This window comes from Corvus brachyrhynchos, unplaced genomic scaffold, assembly GCF_000691975.1.
Source record: "Corvus brachyrhynchos isolate BGI_N302 unplaced genomic scaffold, ASM69197v1 scaffold10, whole genome shotgun sequence".
NCBI lineage: Eukaryota > Metazoa > Chordata > Aves > Passeriformes > Corvidae > Corvus > Corvus brachyrhynchos.
The window spans coordinates 9,759,965-9,768,345 of NW_008236180.1; the positions used below are offsets into that span (position 1 = coordinate 9,759,965).

Sequence of the window (8,381 nt, forward strand, 5' to 3'; positions counted from 1 at the left end):
AATGTGGTTACAGAATACGTTTTTCAGCATTCCCAGGAAAGCAGAGCTGGAAGCCCAGAGGGGGAACAGCCACACTCCCTGATCCTGGGCTTCTTTTCTCCTTCTGAATCCACAGCCCCAGTGGGACCAGTGGGAGCTGGATCTTCAAAGGAATCCAGGCTTGTGCCAATGATAACCAACCATACAAACCCTCCATTCTCCCAGACAATCCATATTAACATCCACTGCTAATGGAGACGACTCTGGGCTGCCCCAGATCCTCTCACAGCCACAATGCCACATCCCTGCCATGGGGACAGAGAGCTGCACATCTGGATCCACAGGGGCACGCCTGGCAGCAAATGAAAGCAGCAATACTACATTTTTTGTCTTTTTTCTCCCACAAATCCCCATCTGAGGAGCAGTTAAACTGTGGCTCTCACCACTAACCCATCTATCTCCCTTAAACAAGAAGATATGTAGTAAACAAGAAAGAGGGAAGAAAGAAACCAGTGAAGTTTTACAGCTTAGAAAGCATAATTAAAATAAAACAACCCCTTTTAGAGAAACACTAGATACACATGCAGCCCTTTTGTATAATCTGCTGTTTGACAGCATCCTTAAACTAAGTAAGATCGCTAAAAGCAACACTAAAATTAAAGAGCAAATATATGGGAGTGAAGTAGATTTCATGACAACACCAGGGAAGAAAAACTAAAGTTGGTCAGAATGACAGGGTTTTGTTTAAGAACACATGTACTGCTTTGTAGCTGGGAGAAGAAAAATTGATTTTCCAGACACTGCAATAAAACATGCCAGGAACCCAGAGCAAACCAAGAAAACACCAGCTGCAGCTGGATAATAAAGCATCCCAAATTTTCCATGTATGCCCATGTACGGCAGGAAGAAATTACCCTGCACTTAACTTTGCTCCCTCTGTCACAGGTCAAAGGACAAGAAACATTAATAGAAAGCAGAATTAAGTATCAGAACCCCTGGGCATAGAGAATTACCATCAGGGAGGAGCTGATGAGCAGCCTGGGACCAGCATCCAGTGCCTTGCTTAGTCCTGGGCAGCAGCCACGAGCAGTAACCCCTGTGAGCCCAGCAGGGATGGGATGGATTGTGAAAAAGAGTGCAAGGAAAACTCCTTCTGGATGGAAACCCCAACCTGAGCACTGGGACTGACTCGTAACTGGTGACAGAAAGTTTGCTTCAAGGCCTTAAGTTCACAAATATAAAAGAGAATGACAAGAAAACATAATTAACTCCTTCTGTTTAATAATTGGCTTATCCTTTCTTTGCTGTTTTTCATAGAGTTTAAAAGCTACAAAGAGAATAATGCTGAAAAGACCTGGGGAAACTGCAACTCACCTCAGAATGGATCAAGCATTGTGGTATTTCCCACTTGGGGGTTATTTTTATCTGGATTTTCCAACCCTGATGTGACATCATGCCTTGATGAGGTAAAAAATCTCAGAATGAAGAATGTCCTGCATACTTTCATGTACCCACAGTGTAAACCTGCCAGTCACCCACAAGGTAAACATTTCCAGCATCCCTAATTTATGCAGAAGTATAAATTCCAGTTCAGAAGTGACTTTGTTACACACAGTGAGCATTGAGAAGGTGTTAGGCCCTGGAAGATGCAGACAGGCACATACTGGAATTTTCTAAGGTATCTACCAATTCCATCATATCCAAAATTACATCATGTAATTACCCTAATGGTAAGAGGAAGCTGACTGGAGCTACTGTTGCTCTATTCTCCAAATATGGCTTTCATAATGGCTGATAAAGTATTCTTAATTTTGGTGCTGGCCAAAAATGTGGCACATAATTTAACACTGATTTGATCATCGTTATTACAGCACGCACACATTTCAGGAAAAGTTGGAAAAACCAAAGTAATATGGAAAATACTTGATGAAGATCTCCAGCCCTCATCAGCGATGGAGAGGAAGGCTCAGTGAGAGCTGCACAGGGTGGGGAAGGTGCAGAAGGAATTTGCACATGGAGATGGATAACCGTGGATTTGGGTCCACTCTCAAAGTGCCCCTCAGATTGTCACTCATGAGAATGTGCACCCACAGACCAGGCTCCTGAACTCAGCCTATATCAATAATTCAGTTGACATGATGACAGTATTAGCCCCATTAATAATTCACAGGTGCCTATAAAAATATTCAGAACATTTTTATCCGCACCTCTGACATGCAAACCATTCCCATGGGTGACACCCACACCTGATTCCCAGTGTGGAAATACCCCACTGCCTCCAGGATCACAGAATTAAACATGGAGCATGTTCTCTTCCCCGGAGAACAGTTGATGCCTTTCAATATCCCAGTTTTCTATTCATTATTAATCCTTTCCAGATCATTTCTCAAGCTAATAGCTCCCCGGTTACACATAGCCCTGGTGACTCCTAAGAGCAGTGAGCAGCTCCATACAGAAAGCCCCGGACACGCCCGTTTTCCCTGCATAAAGCCCTTCAGTGACACAGTCACCTGGGCTCCTGCGTTTTTGTACAAGGGGTCTCAAGCAAAGAGGAAAGAAAGAGGAGGGAAATTTGGCTCCTGACACATGATACCTGTTCAGCACAAGCAGCTGCAGCTGGGGACTTTCCCTGGCACTTATCTGTGTCCTCTGGAGCGGTGCCTGGACAAGGAGCACCAGAAACACAACTCTCTATTGTCATCTCAGGTGCAATGTGAATGCAGCACATCAAACCACTTCTGGCTGGATTATTTAGCAGTAATGTCAAATAGGAGTTGTTAAATGAAGTGTCTCACTGAGAACACCGATGTGTGATGACTAAAAAGAGACTAAATCACTTTTGCCACATCCTACCAGGGTAACACATGGCCCAGTTTATTGGCCAAGTCTTCACCAGCCCCCCACAAAACCACACAGCAACTGCTCCAGAACATGAGCCTGGCCTGGCCTGGGTACACAAACATAGGAAATACACCACACAGGGCCCTTTATTTATTACATTTCTTTCACCAGTGCATGAGCAGAATAAGCCACATCATTCACGTATTGGGCATCACTTTTCCTCCTTGTGCAGGTGACTGTGTGCAGTCTGGGTGCCTGTCACAGATCTTCCCCCTAAGGAGATTTGTTCCTGCCTGCTGGGAGCCCCTTTCCCTGGGGCCTGAGATTGAGCACTTTGATCTTCCCCACATCCAGGCAGGAGCTCCCGTTAAACACCTGTCACCTCATCGGCTCCCTGGGGAAAATTTGATCTCAGGGTGTTTAAGTGAGTGCCTTGCACAGGTCTGGGAACATCAGATCCAGCAAAGCTGCTGGGTTGGAGTTTTCCCAGCAGGTTTTACAGAGGTTGCCAGTCCTGGCTGCAGTTCCTCATCCGGGCAGAAAGGAGGGATGGATCCCAAGGGATGGATCCCAAGGGTTGGATCCCAAGGGTACAAAACACTCCCAATCCCGCTGGTTTGTGGCTGTCTGCTGTGGGAGGTCAGGGAGATCCCAGGAGAGCAGCAAAGCCATTGCACATGGACAGGGATGTTTTTGGGACACCCCAAGTGGCCTGAGACGTTGATCTATGGAATGAACATTTCCCAGCTGTGGTTTGTACACCCTTCACATGAGCACAGAGGTGCAAGGCAATGTAGGTTTGTTGTTCTACACCTACTGATGCTGACAGGCTATAAATAGGATAAAACAGAATTCACAGAAAGATTTCTGGAAACCTACTTAAAAATCTGAACCATGTTTGTTTTATTTTCAGTCTACATCCCTAAGTACACAAAGACTGCACAGAATGTGTGTAATCTGCAGCGGTGCCTAAATCAGCCTTCTTCATTTGCATCTTTTCCTTTCAACTTCTGAGGTACATTTTTATGCAGAGGAAAAAAAATAAATGTTACTTTCATTCTCTTTAGGCCCATTTTTGTACTTTTCCATGACAAATTATTCTTTTAACTTGGAGTCTGGGAAAGAGACTGAAAAGCTTTTTTCTAAAGGCTGAAACCTCATTGTCAAAGTAAAATGAAATCATCCAGTTGCACAAATCTAGAGTTTTTTGTGAGTATAAACCTCTAAAGCAGTAGTGGTGGAGCTGTTGTTCAGAACAAGTGCAGCAGGTAGTGATGGTAACGAGCCTGCTGCTGACAGAACCAAGCAGAGATAATTTAGCACACATCTCTTTTTATTCTTGCTGTTTGAGATGGCCCAGTCTCTATAGCAGCCCTGCTGTGGATAAATATTGCCTTTGTTTCCTTTCCTTCCATGGGTAAATTTACTTTTTCCTCTTTAGATAGCAGCTCTCATCCTAGACTCTGCCTGTCATGTGGGCCAAATTCACCCTGGAGTGAGCTTTCCATCTCATGAGAAGTTTAGTCAGGAAAATATTGGATTAAAAAAAAATTAAAGCAAACCTGAATCTGTTATTATTATTCACTTTAACTAGAAAGTGTTACAGGCATAAGAAAAACAAAATCTGTGGGCCAGTAAGATGAGAATCATCCCCAAATATTCTGAACTTGGGTAGAATGTGGTCCAGCATTTGTTCCTCCAAGTGTGTTTGCAACTTGCCTGCCCTGGCCCTAAGCTGGGAGGGCAGCATTTTGCAGAATTTGGGCCTCTTGATATCGTACAGCACAGCTGGAGCTCCTCCTGCCCCAGAAATCCCCTTTTCCAGAGTGGCTCTTGTGGTCATGGCCAATGACTGGGATTGGCAATCCCGGTCCACATCCAATCCAGAGAAGTTCGCACAGGGGTCCAGGATCCAAGGAATCTTGCCTGAGGAGCAGCAGCTCTGCCCGTGGGAAGCACTCAGTGCGTGGGAGTGCTGCTAAGGACCCTGGAATTGTGCTTTGCCCACTCTCTCCTGGGACAGCAGGACCATGGAGACCCCTGGAGCTGCTTGGCCATGGATCCGCTCAGCTCCAGACTCCAGGTGGTGTTTCCTGTCCCCTCCTTGCTCCATGGATCATCCCCCTGGCATCCTGCCCCCTTTGTCATCACTGATTATAATTCCAGCTTGATGAAAAACTTGTTCTGAGTCATGGCAGGGAGTAACTGTATGGTTCTAGAGGTTTCATTTGTACCTGCCAAACCTCGGGCTCACAGTGCACTGGGAAAGGGTTCAGTGACAGAGACAAACAAATCAGCCCTGCTGGAAACTTCAGATGTGCCAGGATGTCTCCATCCTATTATGTGAAAAATGTAAACAATAAGAAGATCCTGCATTCAAGAGGAGTGCAGAGAACTCTGGGACAGATGTGATGGGTCCGTTGAAATGAGCTTTATTTACTTGAAGGGATTTTCAGGAGGTATTAGGAACTGGTTAAAAATGCAATAAACTCTGCTCAGGGCAGCACCCTGGGAAGTTGGGCTAGAGGAGATCAGTAAGGAATCTGCCATAGGAGCACTCACAGAGAGTACAACACAGCTTCCTGTGGAATATCAGCAGGAGCTGGAACTATCCAGGCAGCATGGAAAAAACTGGGAAGCTTTTCCTGCCCAAAGTAGCAAGAATTAGCATTCATGGTAGAATGCTGCAAGATTTTAGCCCCACTGGAGGATCCATCTCAAAGCCTGGGGGTGACAGAGCAGGTGGGAATGGGCTGTGTATGGGATGGACGGGTGAGAATGGGACATGGGATGAACAAGGAAGGAATTCTGCTTCTACAGAGAGGGCTGGACAGGCCCCAACCCCTCACAGGGCTCTAGGGCTGCAGCTCCACATGCAGATAAAACCATTGCATCAGCTCTTAACCAGTAACTGTTGCTCACAGCAGGACACAGAAGCATTTTCCAGGAATTAGAAAAGTTATCATTTACTCAGAACGAAGTCATACTCTGAGTGCAGCAAATAATTATTGCTGCCCGCAATGCAGCATCAGGGAAGTTTTTAACAAGTCATTATGTGGTGGCTTTCAGAGGGAGCTAATTGGATGTGTCTCCAGGTCACTGCCTAAGTACTCCTACTTCCAGCTAGAGAGGAAAAGACCAACTGCAATTTCTGTAATTAAAGCTGCAATCGGTGTGTGCTCAATGTCCTCCTGACAGACCCCAGCCCAGCACAGCGAGCTGTGCAATTGCACCCCTGGAACTGGATCTACAAGCCAAACCCTGGGCAGGGTGTCAGTGTCTCCCTTCAGCTCAGCCTGCCTCACCCCTGGAAGCAGAAAGCTGTGTCCGTATCTGTATCCCTGTCCATGTCCCTGTCCCTGTCCATGCCCCTCTATCCTTGTCCATGCCCCTGTATCCCTGTCCATGTCCCTGTATCCCTGTCCCTGTCCATGTCCCTGTATCCCTGTCCCTGTCCCTGTGTCCCTGTCCCTGTATCCCTGTGTCCCTGTCCCTGTCCATGTCCCTGTATCCCTGTCCATGTCCTTGTGTCCCTGTCCCTGTATCCCTGTCCCTGTCCCTGTCCATGTCCCTGTATCCCTGTCCCTGTGTCCCTATCCCTGTGTCCCTGTCCCTGTCCGTGTCCCACCAAGCTCCTGGCACAGACCCCACAGTCCACCCAGACCTGGCACTGCCAAATCCTGCTCTGGCCCCAGGGCAGAGCACGCAGGGCAGGAGGGGAAGGGGATCTCTGCCGGACAAAGGAAAAGTCTCAGGTTGTCAGGGCAGCCCACTGCAGACCCTTGGGAACACTGATGATTTATTAATTAACAGATCCTCGTTAACCAGAGCAGCCTCCGCTGAGCCTCCCTGGAGCGTCCCAGGCCCCACAGCTGCAAACACAACTGGCTCCTCCTGGCCTCTGAGCACAGCTCTGCTCCACAGAGGGTTAGAGCAGGAACACAACCCTAATGCTGCCCTACAAGTGCTTGTGTTCATATAAACACAGAAACAGGACTTACACCAGAGCCTGGAAGAGAGCTGGACCCGACCATTCCATCAGCTCTGGGTGTTCAGAAAGCCATGGATACCCTGGAACTTCGTTCTTGTGTTGTTCTTGGCAGGCGAGTTGAACAAAATGCCAGAGATGAGAAATAACAAATCTAAGCCTCCCTTTGCTGGAGATAATCAGCTTCAGTCTCACCTCCACCACACTTCAAAGGCAAGCAGCTCCAGAAGGTGACCCCTCACACGCTGCTTGTCTTGCCAGAACTGTGTTAGCCTGTGGAATTCTTACAGAAGTGCCAGCGCAGCCTGAGCTGATTCATCCCATTTCCTCTTGGTTCTGTCTGTAGAGAGAGGTGTAGAGAGAGACTGGACAATGCTAACATGACTGCTCCAATTTTCTAAGGTATCAGGGACTGTAAAACCATAAACCAAGAGGAATGAGACTGAAAAACAAACGCAGCCAGAATTCAGTACAAAACACCCCTAAGCATATCCATAAAATCTACTGCCTGAATTAATTATTAAAGTAATTTTACACACTCTGCACCACAAACTGCAAAACTACCTAAGTGACTCCCAAATATCCCCAGCGAAGCACTTGTGAAAGTCCCACACTGCAATTATGTTCTGTTCTGCATCTCCTGGACATGAAACACTTTCCACGAGAGGACAGTTAAGTCACTTACCGAAAGAGAGGAGATGGGATCTCTCCCCCACACACTGTGCTGGTGCTCCAGTGCCCATTTTCCAATTAAACTGGTCCGGTTTATCTGCCTGTCTGACAGAAAAAGAGTAGCAGCCAAGAACTCATTGATATCTTTTTTATCAGAGCACTGCTAAGCTAAGATTTGATCAGCAAAGCAATCAGACCTTGTTATAGCTATGACATGGCATTGCAAAGATGATTCAGAGACTGAAAATACGGAGATTTTTCTTACATTTGTATAAAATAAAATAAATCTTTACCTTTTGTAGTCCTAGAATGCCTGCAGATGCAGGGGAGTGACCTTAGAGTGTATTTGTTCCTGCAGAGGAACCATCCATTTGTGAGTTATTTCAACACATTTGTCAAGACAGTGCTGGTTTCTCTGAGAGAAACAACAAATGCTAACATTGTTCTTCAATTCCCAACAGCCACAAGATCCAAGAGAGAACTCAGTTGTTCAGTGCACCCTCCCAGCTGCCCTCCTTTGCCAGATTAAACACAGAAGTGGCAAAAAGCACAGATTTATTGGGCTCATGCTGGAAAATTACTCTTCTTTGTTTGTTTTGTGGCAGCCTCCAGGAGCCACAGCAGCAGAGCCCATCCTCGCTGCATGAGGACAAACAAAATTCTCAGTGCTAATTAAACCACAATTTGCTCAAAATCTGAGCCAAAAAAGACACCAAGTAAGAGAGAACTGTGCTTGTCTGTGAACTTGCCTTCTGTCCACACTGTGCCAACAGAGGAGCAAAAGCTCCGGATGCCTCGAGACCGACAGAGAGAGAGGTACAAAGGAGCCTCAGAGGCTGCCTGAGCCCTTGCCCAGGATGGAGCTGGGACCCCACACCAGTTCTCCCTGACTCCAAAGCAG

General features: G+C 46.7%; 1 long non-coding RNA gene across 4 annotated transcripts in view; it reads right to left on the bottom strand.

The window, feature by feature from the left end:
• Positions 1–8,381, bottom strand: part of LOC108446908 — a 92,429-nt gene extending 84,048 nt beyond the window's left edge. For 2 of the 4 annotated variants that reach the window (XR_001862247.1, XR_001862243.1), the window contains exons 1-3: positions 7,774–8,380; positions 7,494–7,581; positions 6,822–7,148 (exon numbers count right to left, since the gene is read on the bottom strand). This is a non-coding gene — a long non-coding RNA (uncharacterized LOC108446908). Of the gene's footprint in view, positions 1–6,821; positions 7,149–7,493; positions 7,586–7,773 lie in introns of all 4 variants that reach the window. The other 2 variants (XR_001862248.1, XR_001862245.1) reach the window with 2 other exon arrangements.